Source organism: Triturus cristatus, chromosome 1_2 (assembly GCF_964204655.1).
Source record: "Triturus cristatus chromosome 1_2, aTriCri1.1, whole genome shotgun sequence".
NCBI lineage: Eukaryota > Metazoa > Chordata > Amphibia > Caudata > Salamandridae > Triturus > Triturus cristatus.
The window spans coordinates 1,160,067,599-1,160,091,821 of NC_140580.1; the positions used below are offsets into that span (position 1 = coordinate 1,160,067,599).

Genomic DNA, 24,223 nt, shown 5'->3' on the forward strand with positions numbered 1-24,223 from the left:
GAGATCCGAGGGGCAAGGGACTGGCAGGAAGGGTAAGATACAGGAGATCCGAGGGGCAAGGGACTGGGCAGGAAGGGTAAGATACACGAGATCCGAGGGGCAAGGGACTGGGCAGGAAGGGTAAGATACAGGCGATCCGTGGGGGCAAAGGACTGGGCAGGAAGGGTAAGATACACGAGATCCGAGGGGGCAAAGGACTGGGCAGGAAGGGTAAGATACACGAGATCCGAGGGGGCAAAGGACTGGGCAGGAAGGGTAAGATACACGAGATCCGAGGGGGCAAAGGACTGGGCAGGAAGGGTAAGATACACGAGATCCGAGGGGGCAAGGGACTGGGCAGGAAGGGTAAGAGTCAGGAGATCCGAGGGGCAAAGGACTGGGCAGGAAGGGTAACATACACGAGATCCGAGGGGGCAAAGGACTGGGCAGGAAGGGTAAGAGTCAGGAGATCCGAGGGGGCAAGGGACTGGGCAGGAAGGGTAAGAGTCAGGAGATCCGAGGGGGCAAGGGACTGGGCAGGAAGGGTAAGAGTCAGGAGATCCGAGGGGGCAAGGGACTGGGCAGGAAGGGTAAGATACAGGAGATCCGAGGGGGCAAGGGACTGGGCAGGAAGGGTAAGATACAGGAGATCCGAGGGGCAAAGGACTGGGCAGGTAGGGTATGATAGAGGAGATTCGAGGGGGCAAGGGACTGGGCAGGAAGGATAAGATACAGGAGATCCGAGGGGGCAAGGGACTGGGTAAGAAGGGTAAGATACAGAAGATCCGAGGGGGCAAGGGACTGGGCAGGAAGGGTAAGAGTCAGGAGATCCGAGGGGCAAGGGACTGGCAGGAAGGGTAAGATACAGGAGATCCGAGGGGCAAGGGACTGGCAGGAAGGGTAAGATACAGGAGATCCGAGGGGCAAGGGACTGGGCAGGAAGGGTAAGATACACGAGATCCGAGGGGCAAGGGACTGGGCAGGAAGGGTAAGATACAGGAGATCCGAGGGGGCAAGGGACTGGGTAGGAAGGGTAAGATACAGGAGATCCGTGGGGGCAAAGGACTGGGCAGGAAGGGTAAGATACACGAGATCCGAGGGGGCAAAGGACTGGGCAGGAAGGGTAAGATACACGAGATCCGAGGGGGCAAAGGACTGGGCAGGAAGGGTAAGATACACGAGATCCGAGGGGGCAAAGGACTGGGCAGGAAGGGTAAGATACACGAGATCCGAGGGGGCAAGGGACTGGGCAGGAAGGGTAAGAGTCAGGAGATCCGAGGGGCAAAGGACTGGGCAGGAAGGGTAACATACACGAGATCCGAGGGGGCAAAGGACTGGGCAGGAAGGGTAAGAGTCAGGAGATCCGAGGGGGCAAGGGACTGGGCAGGAAGGGTAAGAGTCAGGAGATCCGAGGGGGCAAGGGACTGGGCAGGAAGGGTAAGAGTCAGGAGATCCGAGGGGGCAAGGGACTGGGCAGGAAGGGTAAGATACAGGAGATCCGAGGGGGCAAGGGACTGGGCAGGAAGGGTAAGATACAGGAGATCCGAGGGGCAAAGGACTGGGCAGGTAGGGTATGATAGAGGAGATTCGAGGGGGCAAGGGACTGGGCAGGAAGGATAAGATACAGGAGATCCGAGGGGGCAAGGGACTGGGTAAGAAGGGTAAGATACAGAAGATCCGAGGGGGCAAGGGACTGGGCAGGAAGGGTAAGATACAGGAGATCCGAGGGGCAAGGGACTGGACAGGAAGGGTAAGATACAGGAGATCCGAGGGGCAAAGGACTGGGCAGGAAGGGTAAGATACAGGAGATCCGTGGGGGCAAAGGACTGGGCAGGAAGGGTAAGATACACGAGATCCGAGGGAGCAAGGGACTGGGCAGGAAGGGTAAGATACAGGAGATCCGAGGGGGCAAGGGACTGGGTAAGAAGGGTAAGATACAGGAGATCCGAGGGGGCAATGGACTGGGCAAGAAGGGTAAGATACAGGAGATCCAAGGGGGCAAGGGACTCGGCAGGTAGGGTAAGATACAGGAGTTCCGAGGGGGCAAGGGACTGGGCAGGAAGGGTAAGATACAGGAGATCCGAGGGGGCAAGGGACTGGGCAGGAAGGGTAAGATACAGGAGATCCAAGGGGCAAAGGACTGGGCAGGAAGGGTAAGATACAGGAGATCCAAGGGGGCACAGGACTGGGCAGGAAGGGTAAGATACAGGAGATCCGAGGGGGCAAGGGACTGGGCATGAATGGTAACATGCAGGAGATCCGAGGGGGCAAGGGACTGGGCAGGAAGGGTAACATACAGGAGATCCGAGGGGGCAAGGAACTGGGCAGGAAGGGTAAGATACAGGAGATCCGAGGGGACAAAGGACTGGATAGGAAGGGTAAGATACAGGAGATCTGAGGGGACAAAGGACTGGGCAGGAAGGGTAAGACACAGGAGATTCGAGGGGGCAAGGGACTGGGCAAGAAGGGTAAGATACAGGAGATCCGAGGGGGCAAGGGACTGGGCAGGAAGGTTAAGATACAGGAGATCCGAGGGGGCAAGGGACTGGGCAGGAAGGGTAAGATACAGGAGATCCGAGGGGGCAAGGGACTGGGCAGGAAGGGTAACATACAGGAGATCCGAGGGGACAAAGGACTGGGCAGGAAGGGTAAGATACAGGAGATCCGAGGGGGCAAGGGACTGGGAAGGAAGGGTAAGATACAGGAGATCCGAGGGGGCAAGGGACTGGGCAGGAAGGGTAGGATACAAGAGATCCGAGGGGAAAAAGGGTAAGATATAGGAGATCAGAGGGGGCACAGGACTGGGCAGGAAGGGTAAGATACAGGAGATCCGAGGGGGCAAGGGACTGGGCATGAAGGGTAACATGCAGGAGATCCGAGGGGGCAAGGGACTGGGCAGGAAGGGTAACATACAGGAGATCCAAGGGGGCAAGGAACTGGGCAGGAAGGGTAAGATACAGGAGATCCGAGGGGACAAAGGACTGGATAGGAAGGGTAAGATACAGGAGATCCGAGGGGACAAAGGACTGGGCAGGAAGGGTAAGATACAGGAGATTCGAGGGGGCAAGGGACTGGGCAAGAAGGGTAAGATACAGGAGATCCGAGGGGGCAAAGGACTGGGCAGGAAGGGTAAGATACAGGATATCCGAGGGGGCAAGGGCCTGGGCAGGAAGGTTAACATACAGGAGATCCGAGGGGACAAAGGACTTGGCAGGAAGGGTAAGATACAGGAGATCCGAGGGAGCAAGGGACTGGGCAGAAAGGGTAAGATACAGGAGATCCGAGGGGGCAAGGGACTGGGTAAGAAGGGTAAGATACAGGAGATCAGAGGGGGCAAGGGACTGGGCAAAAAGGGTAAGATACAGGACATCCGAGGGGGCGAAGGACTGGGCAGGATGGGGAACATGTATACCAGGAGACCTGAGGGGGCAAGGGACTAAGTAGGATGGGTGACATGCAAGAGATCTGTGGGGGCAATGGACTGGGCAGGACGGGTAACACTTATACCAGGAGATCTGAGAGCACTCTGTAGTAACGTAGTCCACGCTGGTAGATGTAGTTTAAGTAGGTTTATTCAAGTTACACACAGAAGTAGTTCAGCTCTGTAGAGCAGCCCCACCAGGAGCAGCCTGCCTGCTGCTCAGCCCATCCACCAACTGTCCCCACTCACACCAGTCACTCAAGCATTCCACACATGTCCATCACACCAACATTCCACACAGAACACTCACACTGGCTGAGCAGCTAGGAACAATATACCATAGTACATAATAACACAACATGAAGATACTACATTATCTCCTACCTATAAAATAGAAGAATAATGAAACTAAACTTTAAAACTATGAACAACAATATACAAAAAAGTAAATGATCCAAAACCTAGGGATGAAAAGTAGAAACCACATCACGAGAGGGAACAGAACCACACCGGGAGGAAAGATGCATAAGAATTACACATCCTACGCAATGAAAAAATAATGTGTATAACCCCATGTACGGAGAACAAACATGTATAAATGTGGAAAAAGGGACTAAGACCCAGATTCCAGCCCCAAATAAGGGACCCAAGAGACCGTAACCCAGTTGAAAGGTAGAGAAAAGCACCCACTACAACAAAAACTAACGTGCGGCACATGGTGGCTTATGCACACAAGGAAAAAACCTTGCAACAAATGGCCAAAGATGTGCATGGGACTGACACTCAAAACAACACTGTGTAGGACGAACGTGCTGCACACAGCGGCTTACACAAACAAGGAAAATAAACCGTGCAACAAATGGAACTATAAACCCATTCTCTGCGTAAAAAAAACGAAACCCTGCAAGATAACCCTCATGTAAGGGTGCAGTGACGTAATATATGGACATGGGACAAAACCCATTCCTAAGTGAAAGGGAACAGACCCCTTAAGCCAACCCTCATGTAAAGGTACCATGGCTTACAGCAAAGAAATAGGACTATAACCCATCCCTGCGTGAACTAGAAACAAATGTGAAAGGAAACTAAACCTATAACCCAACCCTCCTGTAAGGGTGCAGTGTTTTAAAGAGGATATGGGACTACAACCCATTCCCAACCCAAAGTAAGAGATACTTAAATTGTAAAAGACAAGCCAAAACACATCAAACCAGCCGCCCTCATGTAAGGCTTGTAACACCCATACACATACAAATGGGCTTAATAACAATACATTTGGGAAAGATCAATTTTAAAACATAACCACTTTTTAAACAAAATTGCTCCAAAGACAGTAGCTTTCCCATATTAAACTGGACAGTAGGCGAAGCATTAAATCAAGGCGCTACTAGTAACTGGCAGAAGCACCACCCATGTGTGCAGTAAAAGTCTCTTGAAGAAAATGTCTCCAGAATACAATAAACAATTGGTTCAGCCCACACCATACCTAACATTTAGTGGAGGAATAGTGGTAGTCATTACCAAACATGCTGCGTGTTGGTTGCATATTGCTTCAAGAACAGCAATATTCAATAGCTGGAATCCACTTTTGTCGCATTGTTTGTGTCCCATGGTAAACTAGTAGCTGCTCCACAACTGTGCACCAAGTAAAGGAGAAAGTACCCGTAACAGCCCGCTGCTCCATAAGACCATTCACCTGGAGAGAGGAAGAAATGAAGTGAAGCTGATGTCCACATAGCGATGTTCCCGGTCAGCTGAAACTTCCAATTAACAAAAAAAACACAAAATGGAGGCCCGCAATGTTGACGTGCGCCCGATGGCTCACACCACGTCTATGCTGCCAAGCGACCTCTAGCAGCTCACCGGCATCCAAGGTGACGTAGACTTTGAAGTTGGAACTCCGCGCGTGTAAAGGACGACCGTTAGGTGTGAGCATGCAAAATGCATCTCGCGCCTCCGTTTCCAATTAGTGGAAAAGCGGTCCAACTGGCATGGTCATAAGGATGGCTCAAGTGACATCCAACAATAAAAGACAAATACGGTCTCACCACTCGTGTCCCAATAGATGGGCCGGCACCAGGGTCAATTTTAAACATGCTCCATGTAGCAAGACGTGCCAAGACAACGTCATCAAAGACACTCTCAACTTGACAGAAAGTGCTTGCTATGCTCATGTTCAAAGGCCCGCACTGTGATACTGACGCTGGGCAAAATCTGGGCGAGGCTCCCTGTGTCAGTGTCTGACAATATCACGATCCAGTGAACACACATTTAAAAATAGATTAGTCTCGTGCCATGAATATTAAATTAGACAGTAAAGGTTTACCTGCCAGGACCCATGAAAGTCTTGTGACAATTTTAACTTTTCACTGGTGAAGGCCAATGAACCCACCCTCGTCGCCAAAATAAATGTAGTAATGTAGTCCACGCTGGTAGATGTAGTTTAAGTAGGTTTATTCAAGTGACACACAGAAGTAGTTCAGCTCTGTAGAGCAGCCCCACCAGGAGCAGCCTGCCTGCTGCTCAGCCCATCCACCAACTGTCCCCACTCACACCAGTCACTCAAGCATTCCACACATGTCCATCACACCAACATTCCACACAGAACACTCACACTGGCTGAGCAGCTAGGAACAATATACCATAGTACATAATAACACAACATGAGAATACTACACACTCGGTGGGGGCACCGAGAGGGCAATGGACTGGACAGGATGGGTAACATACAGGAGATCTGAGAACACCAAGAGGTGAAAAGGACTTGACAGGATGGGGAACACTTATATCAGGAGATCTGAGAGCACTCAGTGGGGGGCGCCAAGAGGGGAAATGGACTGGGCAGGAAGGGTGACACATGCCATGAGATCTGAGGGCACTCGGTGGGGGGGCACGGAGAGGGGCAAAGGACTGGACAGGATGGGGAACATGCAGGAGATCCAAGGGGGCAAAGGTCTGGGCAGGATGGGTAACATGCAGGAGATGAGGGCACTCGGTGGGGGGCACCCAGAGGGGCAATGGACTGGATAGTAAAAGTAACACTTATACCATGAGATCTGAGGGCACTCGGTGGGGGGAACCCAGAGGGGCAATGGACTGGACAGTAAAGGTAACACTTATACCATGAGATCTGAGGGCACTCGGTGGGGGGCACCGAGGGGGCAATGGACTGGGCAGGATGAGTAACATGCAGGAGATATGAGGGCACTCGGTGAAGGGCACCAAGCGGGGTAAAGGACTGGGCAGGGTGGGTAACATACACGAGATCTGAGGGCACTAGGTGTGGGGCATCAAGAGGGACAAGGGATGGATAAGATGGGTGGACCTAAATTGATCCACCTTCCACTACCACGATCACTTAGACAAAGCAGAAGGAAAATACTCACTCCTCTGATAACTAAATCAAAGGGGTCTTCGCTTGCCGCCTTTTTAACCATACTACACGGACCCCAGAATAAAGATTTTTCGGGTACTAGTGCAGTATTTTTAAATCACTCACGTCACTCCCCACACACCCACACTCACCACTGCGGCGTTTCCCCATAAAAAGATTTCCGATAAAGTGCCCTCTTGCAGTACCCGTGGGGGACTGCAGCGCCACCCCCACGAGGAGCAATGCCGGATGAAGAAGCATGACACCCGCATGGGTGTGTGAGGGCACTTTTCCAAAGGAGGAATTCCTCGCATGAGAATTTTCCATCCAACCGTTTCTGTGAGAGAGTCTCTTTCACTAGTCCGTCTTGCAACTGAATAGGCCCACTTTCTCTACCTTTGAGGAACAGTCACTCTCCAGAGATTATAATAGATAGGATGGGTAACATACAGGAGATCTGAGGGCACTCTGTGTGGGGCACCAAGGACTGGACAGGAGGTGTAATATGTGTACCAAAAAAAACAATGGAGGACGAGAGGGCACCAAGAGAGACAAGGGCCTGGAGAAGTAATATTTAAACCAATGTAAAAAATAGTTTTTTTGATTGAGGGGAGGTGAAAACCCTTCTCAAGCAACAACCACAATCCTTGACAGGGTAAACGACAAAATTCACTAAATTAACCTGTGTTTAACCCTCTGGTAGCTTGGCAAAAAAGCAGTCTGGCTTAACTTAGAGGTATTGTGTTAAATATTTATGCAACACAGAAACAGTAATAAAGTAAAAACGCATCACAAGAAAAATCCTGCACCAAGGCAGGGCCACTTGCAGCAGGGCAGCTGGGCAGTTGCAGGGAGGCCTCTGGAACCTGTTGTGTCCCTGCCTGTACCTCGGAACAGCAAGTTAGCCAGCTTACCCTGTGGTAGTTCTGGGTACAAGGAGAGGGTCCTCTTTCTTTCAAGCAGCAGGGGAGTCTTCTGAAGAACAAGGCTGGCCTCAAGCAGCAGGGCAGTCCACTGGAGTACAAGGTATTCCTTCTGCAGTCTTCAGGAGTGTATTGAACAGTGGGTTTCAGGGTCCAATATTTGAACCTGGGTCCAGTTTTGAAGTGGGAGAACCTTCTAGACTACCCCCACATCTGGCTCTGGAATATCCTTCCTTCCCCTGCCCAGGTCCCAAGATGTCTGGCCTGGGGTGACAAAAGCCTGGTGTCAAGTTCTTTGTGAGTGTGCCAAGGCAGCTCCTTTGAAATGTAAGTGAGGGCAGGAAACAACTCCACCTCTCTCATTCTGGTTCCATGGCCCTCTACCAGCTACACCCAGGTCTTATTGTTCACTGTCTGGGTCTAATACACATTCCTAATGTGAGAGCAATTGACAGATCAGGCAGCTGGAAACAGTAAAACACATTAAAAAGAATGCTCCCCCATATTCAGTGTTGGAGCAGGAGTTCAGATCAGGGCTAGACTGTGCTACGGTTAGACTGGAGGACTGTGTTAAGAATAAGGGTGCTTACATTTCAGGGTGGGTTAGACCTTGGTTAACTCTCAGAGGACAAACCAGGTCACCCTACACAGAACGAGATGTCCGCATAGAGTTCTAGTTAGGACTTCGCAAGAATGTAGAAGAAGATAACCATCTGAAAATAAGGTCTGTGACTGACAGATCCCCTACCTTGGATCCATATTAGGAAATGAGGCTTGGCCTCTCTTAGGGCTACCTGCCTTTGATTTACCGTACTTCAGCCTGAAAATTTTCTTAAACAATTCGCACTCAACTATTTGCTGGAGAAATTGATATCCTTTGACATGCAATATAGAACTCCTCTTGCAAGACTAGTGTGTATTATACCAAATGAAGACATCCCGTGAATATTTTTATTGTTCCATCAACAAATCTCGGTCCTGAAGTGGGTGGTTTTCCACTGAAATGCGCGTAGACCGCAAACTGTTTCCTGTAAAGTGGTTTTGGAGATTTGTCTATCCTTGATTAGACGGTGTTGCGATTTGAACGTAATAGACCGCCTACTGACATTCCTGAGATCCTCTCTAGGGTCCCATCATCCATTTTAGATTGCGTACTTAGCATTGGTGTAGTATGTATGCAGGTATGTGTGAGTACGATAGCAGAACTGAATGATTGATAATAATTAGTATTTGCATTTTTATGTTATTTGATACTTAGGGGGAGTCGTTTGTGGACTTAATGTTACAGAATTCTCATGAAAAAGAAATGATGTGATATTGCTAATACTGAATGTGCTACGATAATAGATAATTGTGAAAAAAAACTTTTACATACATGTATTTAAAGTTGTATAAAATCAAAAAAATGCTTACAAAAAGATAGAATTTGATAATAAAAAGTCCTTTAAAAATATTTCATGATTTCCATGTATATGTATTCTATACAGAAGGTATTTTGGTAATTCTGAACCCTGTGGGGTCTAGTTAAAAATTAAATAGGTCAGACTAGAGGTCTTTACTTCTGTTTAACTCTCAGAGTACTGTTCATGGTAAGCAGAAGTCTTAATTAGAGTACCTGAGCACCTCCCGCAATGCAACTCCCATCTTTATTACCAAGATGCATGGCCACTGAAATTTTGCAACATGGGAGGCCAAAATTATGCGGCAGGGTTGGCTAAACTATGCAATGAGAAAAGGTAAATTATGCGACCTAATGGCACATTCTGTGATAGCATTACTTCATAATTGTGTACTTTTTCTCGTGTTAACCCTGTCTAGGCATATGTTTTACCTCACTAGTACCAGTTTAACATCCAAATAAGCTAATAGGCAAATGAAAGCTCACCAGTCAACCTTTGATGGGGCCTTTCACAGTGTGGTATCAAGGGTTGCCACAATTTCAGTAACTTTTGGTCCGTTTGAGCTAGAAACCAATTTTTGTTGTTAAAATCTGCAGATTATGCAGCAGATCGATTATGTGGCAAATGTAGCAAGTCCATAATTATGCTGAAAATTTCACGGCCGCTCAATCGCATACTTCCAGGGGCCCCGACTATACTCAAACCTAACACTTTCCTCACCCGTAACTTTGAAAACAGCTACAAGCCTAACCCTTGTGTTAACTCGAGTTCTAATAATAATTTATTTAAACTTCTGTTTACCATTCTGTAAACCCTGGTTGTCATCACTGCTCGTGTTACTGTGAAGGCTAGTGGTACAGCGGCATTCAATGTGGGTTGAGCATTGCTTTTGCATTAAGTATAAGAGTCGGATTTACTGTTAAGGTTAGGGTGGAGATTAAAGCAATGTTAAACATTAGGGTTAGGTTTTAATCTCCCGTAGGGGTAGGGTTTCTATCAGAGCGGCGTGTGTAGGAAGAGACAGGGTTGAGCATTGCTTTTACATTAAGGGCAAGAGTCCGACTTACTGTTATGGTTGAGATTTAAGTAATGTTAAACATTAGGGTTAGGCTTTCATTTAGAGTCGCTGTGTAGGAAAGGGTTAGAGTTGTGGACTGCGTTAGGGTACTGATGGTTAGGGTTGTGTTTAAAGTAAGGTTAAGCTTTAGGGCTAGGTTTCATTCTACAACGAAGTCCCCATTAAGGTTGCGGCTAGAAAGCATGCTCTCTAGAGGAGTGATAAATGGAAAGAAAAGGAGTGCTTGTTAATAGGGGCTGCAGAAGGGAATTCCAGGATGTAGGTAAAGCGACCATGCAAAGGGGCAGAGACAAACTCAGGCGACAACTAAAAAGTCCACACAAGCCATCAATAAGTAGCCAGCCAGTGAGAGGAACTGTTGGAAGTGGGCTATTAGTAGTGGTAAATAGGCATCTGCCACGGGCTGTAATGCCACTAACGCAGTCTAGGGCTCAGAATAGGTTTCAGAACAGTATTCCCACACTTATGCTCAACCCTTGGTAGCTTGGCTGCGAGCAGGCAGAATTAATTTCAAGACAGGTATTTAAAGCATTTAAAAACACCAATACAGTAAATAATTAAGACAACACAAAATAAAAAAATCAAACACCAATTTATAACAATAGGAAATATTTGTATCTTTCAAATGACACCAACACGAAAATAACCCTATGTAGGGGCCCAGAGATAGGTAATTCTAAAGATTAAACACTTTCTAGTGCTTAGAAACCAATAGTGCCACTTCTGGACATTTGGTCGCCTCTGACCGGGACAAAGTGAAAGTTTGAGGCCGACCGCAATTGAGCCCTGGTCGGATACACTAAGCAGGAGGCCCCGGTCAAGATTTTACCTTCACACTTAGAAACTTTTCTGGAGAATCTCCATATTTTTCCTACCCCTGGCACCTGAAGATTCCTTACTTAAGCTTGCCAACTGACTGCGTTCAAAGAGTAGGGGTGTAAATGAAACTGGTTTCTCCTGCCTGCCTCCTCCTCGTATTGAAGATTATTATTCACGACCCCTCCCCGTGGCATTCCTATGCAGTAGAAACCTCTCATCATCGAATGGCTCTTTAGCCCCAGGGGCTACTTACCACCTCATCAAAGCAGCCTGGCTAATCCACTTAACTCTGACCAATCAGGACAGATCCGTGGAAAGCTGAATTTCAGCTTACAGACAAGAAAGTCTTATAACTTCTTGTCTGTACCTTGTAGGATAAATTTAACAATAGCATATTGTTGGATTTATCAATAACATTCTAGTAAGTCCTTGAATTATATTTTTATGATTCTCCTAGCGGGAATTATTAGTTAATAACTTCTTGGCATGCGAACCTATGTGGCTGGGGATTTGCAATGGGGAAAATGACTTGGGCAATTTTTCCATCATGGCTTATAAAACATCTCTTATAAGGATCCTGCCTATATCTACTGGGTCCCACATCCCGCGGAGACTTTAGGGGTTCTGAATATGTAAAAATATTGCAGATCCTCACTCCACCCGTGTTCCTAGCACAAAAGTCGATTTTGGAAAGCACTTTACTACAATGTGGGGAAGGAATGTGCAATTTCGCTAAACCCAGGCCATATAAAACTTATTTTATAAGGGTCCTCCGTATAGATACCTGACCCCCCTCCCCCGGGACCTAATATGCCAAAACATTGTAGTTTATTAATTTTGAAGTGCCCCAAACACCAGTTTATTAATTTTGAAGTGCCTCAAACACCAAAGTCGAGTTTGGGCACAATTTGCATTTTAAAAGCAGTGATGCAACACAGGGCTGGTTTTAAACTGACCTCATGCCTCAGCAGTGCACACATCCAAGTGCAGAAAGGGCTGCTGGCCTCTAAACTGCCCTGCCCTATTATATACTAAGGACTTAAAGGTAGTTGTAAACCCCATGCCCTATTATGTACCAGGGCCTTATATGGGAGGTCATGCCAATCATAGGGGTACCCTAACCCAAAGTGTACCCTAATGCGTAGGTGTTTACACGGTCTTCTACGTGTTTTCAGAATAGCACTGGCCCTGGGACCAGTTAGGCAGAGTCCAGGCACAGTCGGAGTCAGTTACCAACAGTACCAGTCAGCAAAAAGTTAGGGGGTGCCCAGGGCACAGGATGACTTTGCAACAGGAACAACGAACCAGCCAATGGTAAGTAAAGGGTAGCTTTTAAGCCCCTGTAAGCTAACAAAAGGTCTATCAAAAGAATGCATGTGCGGTCTCTAGAGAGACCTAGAAATATACATGTAGTATGCCCATCCCACACCGGGTGTGGTCTCAAGTTAGTATTGCACCTACCGGTTCCACCACATAAACAAGTACTGTCAATGCCAATAGGTCTGGCCTATGAATGAAAATATATTTTGCATCACTGATGATTCAGGCACTCAATAAGACATCAAACAAGCCCTCGGTCACTCATTTTTACAGTCATGCACACATTCATCCATCCACCGATACATTGTTATATACACACTCTGACATAATCGCAATAAAGCACAAATCGACTCAACAACCTATGCAAGATAAACTAAAAAAAAGTAGAGAAATTAAACCATGGGACTGTCTAAACCCAGCAGGCATATGCTTGCAATACCGAAACTAAACACAGCAGCAAGTGTCCGTACTTCAGATGCACAGTAAACAGCTCCACCATGACCGCTACCTTTAAAACGCACATGCCGCCCATCTTGGAATAATAAAACAATGACAGTCTGGACAACAGCATTCCATAATGGTCACCTGTTTTAGAGGAAGTGTGCCAAGCATGAAGCGGCTCCCTGCCGATGAAAGAAGCAGCAAACAAGCTGCCCATTGGCGATACTTGGCGAGCTGCAGTATTCGCTTAAGAAACCTTAAAATAAAAGAAGAGATAAAATGGGATCTGCAAACAGAGAACAATGGAAACTAACGGACTGCCCAACCAGCCCGGAAACTGCATTTTTAGATGGCTGTGAACATAGAACTAGAAAATGCAATAATTCGCAGGGGCGAGAAAGCCAATGACTGATGTGGACCGAGTCATTACCCAATGCAGTACGCACTAATAAATGACACACAGAATAATGGCAGAAACTGGTGTTTTTACTTTCGGAGGAGAGATCAAAAGAAGTTTTGTTTTAGTGGAGTTGGGTTTTAAATGGTGATTGGACATCCAGATTTGAATCTTTAAGAATATTTTTGAAAGCGGGCAACTTTGATGAGATGAGATTTTCATGTATATTTGAGTGTCGTCGGCGTAGAGGTGGAAGAGAATCCCAGAGCGTCTGAGAATGACACATAGTGGTTCTGGGTAGAGATTGAAGAGGGTTGCGGAGAGGTCAAGCCTTAAGGTTCCCCTTGGAGAACGCAGACTGGTCCCTAGAGCGAGTTGCCCAATTTCACAATTTGGGAGCGGTTGGATGGGTATGAGGAGAAATAGTTTATGATCGTGCCTCTACATCTCATGACCAGTTCAAGAAAAGGAAGGAGGTCCAAATGGTTGACAGTGTTGAATACAGCAGATAAATCCAGGAGGCAGGAGTTGTTGGAGTCGAGGTTTCGGAGCGGGTTATCAACTATTTGGAGGATTGCAGTTTCTGGACTGTAGCGCTGGCAGAAACCTGACTGGCGAGTGTCTAGGAGGTTGTTTGTTCGAATGTGCTAGTTGGGATGCTACACAACTTACGATGACTTTTCCCAAAAATGTGAGTGTGGAGACTGGGCACTAGTTGTTCAGGTTCTCTGGATTGAGAGGTTGTTTTTTCAAGAGAGGGGCGAGTTAACCCATTTTTAGTCATTCTGTGAAGAGGCCCTGTTTAAGAGAGGAGTTCACCATGGTGGTCCATATGGGGAGGTGGCGTGTGGCAAGGGATTTGCTGTAGACCCAGAAACGGCGTACGTGTGGTGGTTTGAGGGTTTTACGTTTGAGATTAATTGTTGTAGGTCCTGTTTGTAAATTGGAGTGAAGGAGGACCAGGATTGTAGCACCTTGCATGGTAGAGTCTCAAACCTTTCAAGTGAGTCATTGATGGGCAGTGAGATAGAAATGTCTCTAACTTTAACAAAGAAATCCACACAGCCATTGCAACTGGCCACCGATGACCTGGGAGCAGCAGTGATGGAGGGGTTAGCGGCCTGTGCAAAGATCTTGAACAAGCACTTCGGTGTATTCTTTGCAGAATTCATGATGGCTCAGATATGAGAGGGTTTGGCTCAGAGGATTTGGCTCTTTGTATTTTCTTGCTTTGTGAAGCTTAGTCAAACTCCAGTGAGATGCGCTTGTCTCCATTCTGTCTAGCATTTTCTGATAAGCTTTCTTTCTTTATAAAGCGCTTTAGAGAACCATGGCCTGGAGGGTTTTGATCTGGATTTTGATTTGTACTGCTTACCTGGTTGGGGTGGCAAATACACTAGACATATTTGCTTACACTGATAATACTCGTTTTTATGTGTAAGTTATTGCAATTAATCAAATTATATCCTTTTAGTAGGTTCTAATTATTCCAGCAGGTGTTCCCAAAGAGGAGAAATATAGCAGGAAAGAGAGAATTAGGCCTCACTGATGTGCACAGCACGTGTGATTAAGTAAGCACGGAAGGGCAGGAGCCTTAAAGAAGGCTTAGAACTATATGAGATGCACATTTTGTAGGGCAGAAAGGAACTGTAGCAGTTCTATTTTTATGCAACCACCCCCTTTGCTTTGTAACAATATTGTAATTGCATTTATATAGCATTTACTACCTCTGACGAGGCCTCGAATCGCTTTTCAGAAAATAGCATGCTACTCTGGAACCCATAAAGAATTATCGGTGAATTAGTATAGAGAAATATGAAAATTAATTTGCGCGGTGGACATGTGAGTGTTATTTGGATTGAAAAAGGGCAGTGGGGGGATAGAAGAGGGAAGGGTTTGCATTTATATAGTGCTTGGTACCTCTGATGAGGTGTCAAAGCGTTTTTCGGCAAGTAGCGCGCTCCTCCGAAACCCATAAAGAGTTAGTGGTGAATTAGTATAGGGAAATATGAAATTCTTTTGAGCGGTGGACATGCACGTCTGTTAGTTGGATTGAAAAGGATAGTGGTGGGATAGAAGAGGGAAGGGTCTAGAAAGTGTTTATTTGGAGATCATAACAGCAGGAGGAGGTTTGGGTAGAGTTTAGAGAGGCTTGGTTGGGGGCTCTGAAGAGTAAAAGATTTGAGATGATGCAAGGAGGGATAGAGGAGGGAAGTGTCTAGAAAGGGTTATTTGGGGGATCATCGTTGTAGAATGAGGCTTGGGATGAGTTAGAGAGTGAAAGCAGATGATATATTGAGAGAAGTATAGGGTGAGAAATATGGCAGTGCACTGGAGAGAGTAGTAGAATGAGGTTTGAGATGAGTTAGAGAGTGGCGGTAGAGGATATATTGAAAGAGGTATAGGGTGAGATATGGGATAGTGCATTGGAGATGCTGAATTGGGAGTAAAGTAATAAATATAAAGACACATAAGCACATACGCCCCTTTACCACGGTGAGTGACACTTTCAGAATTTACCTGAGAGAAGTGATGTGCACACTCCGCCGACCCCCACATGACCCACTTCCAATCTGTCGCAGGCCCCACATTAGCTGGTGAACGGTGCTGATGCGGTACAATATGTGTCTACCTGCGTCAGGATCCGAGGTGGGAGGGAGGGCTGTGGGTGGGAGGGCTGTGGGAGAGAGGCGTGTCTGGATATCAGTACTACACACTTAGTGAGGAGAGAACACACCTCAAAACCAGAGGATTTACAGCCCTCGCAGCAGTGGGTATACCGCGGTGTGCCCACAGCCCTCGGAGCAGTGGGTAAACCGCGGAGGGTCCAAAACCCTTGCAGCAGTGGGTAATCGTAGAGGGACCACAGCCCTCGCAGCAATGGGTAATCGCAGAGGGTCCCCAGCCCTCGCAGCGGTGGGTTAACCCCAGAGGGTCCACAGCCCTCGCAGCGGTGGGTTAACCCCAGAGGGTCCACAGCCTGGCTAGCAGTGGGTAAACCCCAGAGGGACCACAGCCTGGCTAGCAGTGGGTAAACCCCAGAGGGACCACAGCCTGGCTAGCAGTGGGTAAACCCCAGAGGGACCACAGCCTGGCTAGCAGTGGGTAAACCCCAGAGGGTCCGCAACGAGCAGTGGGTAAACCCCAGAGGGTCCACAGCCAGCAGTGGGCAAACCCCAGAGGGTCCACAGCCAGCAGTAGGCAAACCCCAGAGGGTCCACAGCCAGCAGTGGGCAAACCCCAGAGGGTCCACAGCCAGCAGTGGGCAAACCCCAGAGGGTCCACAGCCAGCAGTGGGCAAACCCCAGAGGGTCCACAGCCAGCAGTGGGCAAACCCCAGAGGGTCCACAGCCAGCAGTGGGCAAACCCCAGAGGGTCCACAGCCAGCAGTGGGCAAACCCCAGAGGGTCCACAGCCAGCAGTGGGCAAACCCCAGAGGGTCCACAGCCAGCAGTGGGCAAACCCCAGAGGGTCCACAGCCAGCAGTGGGCAAACCCCAGAGGGTCCACAGCCAGCAAACCCCAGAGGGTCCAATGCCAGCAGTGGGTAAACCCCAGAGGGTCCACAGCCAGCAGTGGGCAAACCACAGAAGGTCCACAGCCAGCAGTGGGCAAACCCCAGAGGGTCCACAACCAGAAGTGGGCAAACCCCAGAGGGTCCACAGCCAGCAGTGGGTAAACCCCAGAGGGTCCACAGCCAGCAGTGGGTAAACCCCAGAGGGTCCACAGCCAGCAGTGGGTAAACCCCAGAGGGTCCACAGCCAGCAGTGGGCACACCCCAGAGGGTCCACAGCCAGCAGTGGGCAAACCACCGAGTGTGTCCACAGCCAGCAGTGGGCAAACCCCAGAGGGTCCACAGCCAGCAGTGGGTAAACCCCAGAGGGTCCACAGCCAGCAGTGGGTAAACCCCAGAGGGTCCACAGCCAGCAGTGGGTAAACCCCAGAGGGTCCACAGCCAGAGGTGGGCAAACCCCAGAGGGTGCACAGCCAGAGGTGGGCAAACCCCAGAGGGTGCACAGCCAGAGGTGGGCAACCCCCAGAGGGTGCACAGCCAGAGGTGGGCAAACCCCAGAGGGTGCACAGCCAGAGGTGAGCAAACCCCCGAGGGTGCACAGCCAGAGGTGAGCAAACCCCCGAGGGTGCACAGCCAGAGGTGGGCAAACCCCAGAGGGTGCACAGCCAGAGGTGGGCAAACCCCAGAGGGTGCACAGCCAGGAGAGGGCAAACCCCAGAGGGTGCACAGTCAGGAGAGGGCAAACCCCTGAGGGTCCACAGCCAGGAGTGGGCAAACCCCAGGGGGTCCACAGCCAGGAGTGGGCAAACCCCAGGGGGTCCACAGCCAGGAGTGGGCAAACCCCAGGGGGTCCACAGCCTGGCAAGCAGTGGGTAAACCCCACAGAGTCCACAGTCATTAGTGGGTAAACCCCAGAGGGTCAGCAGCCCGCAGTGGGTAAACTCCAGAGGGTCTGCAGCAAGCAGTGGGTAAACCCCAGAGGGTCTGCAGCGAGCAGTGGGTAAACCCAGAGGGTCCGCAGCGAGCAGTGGGCAAACCCTAAACGGTCCAGAGCCAGCAGTGGGCAAAACCCAGAGGGTCCAGAGCCAGCAGTGGGCAAAACCCAGAGGGTCCAGAGCCAGCAGTGGGCAAAACCCAGAGGTTCCACAGCCAGCAGTGGGCAAACCCCAGAGGGACCACAGCCAGCAGTGGGTAAACCCCAGAGGGTGACCAGCCAGAGGTGGGCAAACCCCAAAGGGTCCACAGTTAGGAGTGGGCAAACCCCAAAGGGTCCACAGTTAGGAGTGGGCAAACCCCAAAGGGTCCACAGTTAGGAGTGGGCAAACCCCAAAGGGTCCACAGTTAGGAGTGGGTAAACCCCAAAGGGTCCACAGTTAGGAGTGGGCAAACCCCAGGGGTCCACAGCCTGGCAAAAAGTGGGTAAACTTGCTCACTTTGCCACTGGATTCAAGCAAGCCTGGCTGAAGACAGCTGAAATGCCAGAAACCGGTCCTAGGAAGCTTGTTTCAGGTCCAGGGAAGGCATGGCTTGGCAGTTCGGGCTGGACTGTTCCCATGAGGCACAGGGTCAGACTGATTTGCATATGGCCATGTCTGCACTGGGGTGGCAGAGTGGGCTAAAGAACGGTAATGGATCAAACCCAGATCTGTTGACTGGGTGGGAGTGTTTGATTGGTTCCGATGCTCCGTCCATCACCACCCCCTTTTGCACCGCATTGTTCGCCATAAGTTGGCAGGGTATGCTCAGACGTGAGTCCCTTGCTCACTTTGCCACTGGATTCAAGCAAGCCTGGCTGAAGACGGCTGAAATGCCAGAAACCGGTCCTAGGAAGCTTGTTTCCGGTCCAGGGAAGGCATGGCTTGGTAGTTCGGGCTGGACTGTTCCCATGAGGCACAGGGTCAGACTGATTTGCATATGGCCATGTCTGAACTGGGGTGGCAGAGTGGGCTAAAGAACGGTGATGGATCAAACCCAGATCTGTTGACTGGGTCTGAGTGATTGATTGGTTCTGATGCTCCTTCCATCACCACCCCCTTTTGTACAACAGTGGGTAAACCCCACAGAGTCCACAGCCAGTAGTGGGTAAACCCCAGAGGGTCAGCAGCGAGCAGTGGGTAAACCCGAGGGGGTCCGCAGCCAGGACTGAGCAAAACCCAGAGGGTCCGCAGCCAGCAGTGGGTAAACTCCAGAGGGTCTGCAGCCAGCAAACCCCAGAGGGTCCACAGCCAGCAGTGGGTAAACCCCAGAGGGTCCACAGCAAGCAATGGGTAAACCCCAGAGGGTCTACAGCCAGCAGTGGGCACACCCCAGGGGGTCCACAGCCAGCAGTAGGCACACTCCAGAGGGTCCACGGCCAGCAGTAGGCACACTCCAGAGGGTCCACAGCCAGCAGTGGGCAAACCCCAGAGGGTCCAAAGCCAGCCGTGGGCAAACCCCAGAGGGTCCACAGCCAGCAGTGGGCAAACCCCAGAGGGTCCACAGCCAGCAGTGGGCAAACCCCAGAGGGTCCACAGCCAGCAGTGGGCAAACCCCAGAGGGACCACAGCCAGCAGTGGGTAAACCCCAGAGGGTCCACAGCCAGCAGTGGGTAAACCCCAGAGGGTCCACAGCCAGCAGTGGGCACACCCCAGAGGGTCCTCAGCCAGCAGTGGGCAAACCCCCGAGTGTGTCCACAGCCAGCAGTGGGCAAACCCCAGAGGGTCCACAGCCAGCAGTGGGCAAACGCCAGAGGGTGCATAGCCAGCAGTAGGCAAACCCCAGAGGGTGCACAGCCAGAGGTGGGCAAACCCCAGAGGGTGCACAGCCAGAGGTGGGCAAACCCCAGAGGGTGCACAGCCAGAGGTGATCAAACCCCAGAGGGTGCACAGCCAGAGGTGGGCAACCCCCAGAGGGTGCACAGCCAGAGGTGAGCAAACCCCAGAGGGTGCACAGCCAGAGGTGAGCAAACCCCAGAGGGTGCACAGCCAGGAGTGGGCAAACTCCAGAGGGTGCACAGCCAGGAGTGGGCAAACCCCAGAGGGTCCACAGCCAGGAGTGGGCAAACCCCAGAGGGTCCACAGCCAGGAGTGGGCAAACCCCAGAGGGTCCACAGCCAGGAGTGGGCAAACCCCAGAGGGTCCACAGCCAGGAGTGGGCAAACCCCAGACGGTCCACAGCCAGGAGTGGGCAAACTCCAGAGGGTGCACAGCCAGGAGTGGGCAAACCCCAGAGGGTCCACAGCCAGGAGTGGGCAAACCCCAGACGGTCCACAGCCAGGAGTGGGCAAACCCCAGAGGGTCCACAGCCAGCAGTGGGTAAACCCCACAGAGTCCACAGCCATTAGTGGGTAAACCCCAGAGGGTCAGCAGTCCGCAGTGGGTAAACTCGGTCTGCAGCAAGCAGTGGGTAAACCCCAGAGGGTCTGCAGCGAGCAGTGGGTAAACCCAGAGGGTCCGCAGCGAGCAGTGGGTAAACCCAGAGGGTCCGCAGTGGGCAAACCCCAGAGGGTCCACAGCCAGCAGTGGGCACACCCAAGGGGGTTCAGAGCCATCAGTGGGCAAACCCTAAACGGTCCAGAGCCAGCAGTGGGCAAAACCCTGAGGGTCCAGAGCCAGCAGTGGGCAAAACCCAGAGGGTCCAGAGCCAGCAGTGGGCAAAACCCAGAGGGTCCAGAGCCAGCAGTGGGCAAAACCCAGAGGGTCCAGAGCCAGCAGTGGGCAAAACCCAGAGGTTCCACAGCCAGCAGTGGGCAAAACCCAGAGGGACCACAGCCAGCAGTGGGCAAACCCCAGAGGGACCACAGCCAGCAGTGGGCAAACCCCAGAGGGTGACCAGCCAGAGGTGGGCAAACCCCAAAGGGTCCACAGTTAGGAGTGGGCAAACCCCAAAGGGTCCACAGTTAGGAGTGGGCAAACCCCAGGGGTCCACAGCCTGGCAAAAAGTGGGTAAACTTGAAATGCCAGAAACCGGTCCTAGGAAGCTTGTTTCCGGTCCAGGGAAGGCATGGCTTGGTAGTTCAGGCTGGACTGTTCCCATGAGGCACAGGGTCAGACTGATTTGCATATGGCCATGTCTGAACTGGGGTGGCAGAGTGGGCTAAAGAACGGTGATGTATCAAACCCAGATCTGTTGACTGGGTGTGAGTGTTTGATTGGTTCAGATGCTCCTTCCATCACCACCCCCTTTTGTACAACAGTGGGTAAACCCCACAGAGTCCACAGCCAGTAGTGGGTAAACCCCAGAGGGTCAGCAGCCCGCAGTGGGTAAACGCCAGAGGGTCAGCAGCGAGCAGTGGGTAAACCCGAGGGGGTCCGCAGCCAGGACTGAGTAAAACCCAGAGGGTCCGCAGCCATCAGTGGGTAAACTCCAGAGGGTCCACAGCCAGCAGTAGGCAAACCCCAGAGGGTGCACAGCCATAGGTGGGCAACCCCCAGAGGGTGCACAGCCAGAGGTGAGCAAACCCCAGAGGGTGCACAGCCAGGAGTGGGCAAACCCCAGAGGGTCCACAGCCAGGAGTGGGCAAACCCCAGAGGGTCCACAGCCAGGAGTGGGCAAACCCCAGAGGGTCCACAGCCAGGAGTGGGCAAACCCCAGAGGGTCCACAGCCAGGAGTGGGCAAACCCCAGAGGGTCCACAGCCAGGAGTGGGCGCACCCCAGGGGGTCCACAGCCAGCAGTGGGCGCACCCCAGGGGGTCCACAGCCAGCAGGAGGCACACCCCAGGGGGTCCACAGCCAGCAGGAGGCACACCCCAGGGGGTCCACAGCCAGCGGTAGGCACACCCCAGGGGGTCCACAGCCAGCAGTAGGCACACCCCAGGGGGTCCACAGCCAGCAGTAGGCACACCCCAGGGGGTCCACAGCCAGCAGTAAGCACACCCCAGGGGGTCCACAGCCAGCAGTGAGCACACCCCAGGTGGTCCACAGCCAGCAGTAGGCACACCACAGGGGGTCCACAGCCAGCAGTAGGCACACCCAGGGGGTCCACAGCCAGCAGTAGGCACATCCCAGGGGGGGTCTACAGCCAGCAGTAGGCACATCCCAGGGGTCCACAGCCAGCAGTAGGCACACCCATGGGGTCCACAGCCAGCAGTAGGCACATCCCAGGGGGTCCACAGCCAGCAGTAGGCACACCCCAGGGGGCCCAAAGCCAGCAGTAGGCACACCCCAGGGGGTCCAAAGCCAGCAGTAGGCACACCCCAGGGGGTCCACAGCCAGCAGTAGGCACACCCCAGGGGGTCCACAGCCAGCAGTAGGCACACCCCAGGGGGTCCACAGCCAGCAGTAGGCACACCCCAGGGGGTCCACAGCCAGCAGTAGGCACACCCCAGGGGGTCCACAGCCAGCATTAGGCACACCCTTGGGGTTCAGAGCCAGCAGTAGGCACACCCCAGGGGGTGCACAGCCAGCAGTAGGCACACCCCAGGGGGTGCACAGCCAGCAGTAGGCACACCCCAGAGGGTGCACAGCCAGAGGTGATCAAACCCCAGAGGGTGCACAGCCAGAGGTGGGCAACCCCCAGAGGGTGCACAGCCAGAGGTGAGCAAACCCCAGAGGGTGCACAGCCAGAGGTGAGCAAACCCCAGAGGGTGCACAGCCAGGAGTGGGCAAACCCCAGAGGGTCCACAGCCAGGAGTGGGCAAACCCCAGAGGGTGCACAGCCAGGAGTGGGCAAACCCCAGGGGGTCCACAGCCTGGCAAGCAGTGGGTAAACCCCACAGAGTCCACAGCAATTAGTGGGTAAACCCCAGAGGGTCAGCAGCCCGCAGTGGGTAAACTCCAGAGGGTCTGCAGCAAGCAGTGGGTAAACCCCAGAGGGTCTGCAGCGAGCAGTGGGTAAACCCAGAGGGTCCGCAGCGAGCAGTGGGTAAACCCAGAGGGTCCGTAGCGAGCAGTGGGCAAACCCCAGAGGGTCCACAGCCAGCAGTGGGCACACCCAAGGGGGTTCAGAGCCAGCAGTGGGCAAACCCTAAACGGTCCAGAGCCAGCAGTGGGCAAAACCCAGAGGGTCCAGAGCCAGCAGTGGGCAAAACCCAGAGGGTCCAGAGCCAGCAGTGGGCAAAACCCAGAGGGTCCAGAGCCAGCAGTGGGCAAAACCCAGAGGTTCCACAGCCAGCAGTGGGCAAACCCCAGAGGGACCACAGCCAGCAGTGGGCAAACCCCAGAGGGTGACCAGCCAGAGGTGGGCAAACCCCAAAGGGTCCAAAGTTAGGAGTGGGCAAACCCCAGGGGTCCACAGTTAGGAGTGGGCAAACCCCAGGGGTCCACAGCCTGGCAAAAAGTGGGTAAACTTGCTCACTTTGCCACTGGATTCAAGCAAGCCTGGCTGAAGACAGCTGAAATGCCAGAAACCGGTCCTAGTAAGCTTGTTTCCGGTCCAGGGAAGGCATGGCTTGGTAGTTCGGGCTGGACTGTTCCCATGAGGCACAGGGTCAGACTGATTTGCATATGGCCATGTCTGAACTGGGGTGGCAGAGTGGGCTAAAGAACGGTGATGGATCAAACCCAGATCTGTTGACTGGGTGTGAGTGTTTGATTGGTTCTGATGCTCCTTCCATCACCACCCCCTTTTGTACAACAGTGGGTAAACCCCACAGAGTCCACAGCCAGTAGTGGGTAAACCCCAGAGGGTCAGCAGCCCGCAGTGGGTAAACGCCAGAGGGTCAGCAGTGAGCAAACCCGAGGGGGTCCGCAGCCAGGACTGAGCAAAACCCAGAGGGTCCGCAGCCAGCAGTGGGTAAACTCCAGAGGGTCCGCAGCCAGCAAACCCCAGAGGGTCCACAGCCAGCAGTGGGTAAACCCCAGAGGGTCCACAGCAAGCAATGGGTAAACCCCAGAGGGTCCACAGCCAGCAGTGGGCACACCCCAGGGGGTCTACAGACAGCAGTGGGAACACCCCAGGGGGTCCACAGCCAACAGTAGGCACACCCCAGAGGGTCCACAGCCAGAGGTGGGCAAACCCCAGAGGGTGCACAGCCAGAGGTGATCAAACCCCAGAGGGTGCACAGCCAGAGGTGGGCAACCCCCAGAGAGTGCACAGCCAGAGGTGAGCAAACCCCAGAGGGTGCACAGCCAGAGGTGAGCAAACCCCAGAGGGTGCACAGTCAGAGGTGAGCAAACCCCAGAGGGTGCACAGCCAGGAGTGGGCAAACCCCAGAGGGTGCACAGCCAGGAGTGGGCAAACCCCAGAGGGTCCACAGCCAGGAGTGGGCAAACCCCAGAGGGTCCACAGCCAGGAGTGGGCAAACCCCAGAGGGTCCACAGCCAGGAGTGGGCAAACCCCAGGGGGTCCACAGCCAGGAGTGGGCAAACCCCAGGGGGTCCACAGCCAGGAGTGGGCAACCCCCAGGGGGTCCACAGCCTGGCAAGCAGTGGGTAAACCCCACAGAGTCCACAGCCATTAGTGGGTAAACCCCAGAGGGTCAGCAGCCCGCAGTGGGTAAACTCCAGAGGGTCTGCAGCAAGCAGTGGGTAAACCCCAGAGGGTCTGCAGCTAGCAGTGGGTAAACCCAGAGGGTCCGCAGCGAGCAGTGGGTAAACCCAGAGGGTCCGCAGCCAGCAGTGGGCACACCCAAGGGGGTTC

General features: G+C 52.2%; 1 protein-coding gene across 2 annotated transcripts in view; it reads right to left on the reverse strand.

Moving 5' to 3' along the window:
- The window catches only part of ABL1 (ABL proto-oncogene 1, non-receptor tyrosine kinase), a 317,567-nt gene that overhangs the window by 226,937 nt on the left and 66,407 nt on the right, over positions 1–24,223 (reverse strand). The gene's annotated exons all lie outside the window — the stretch shown is intronic.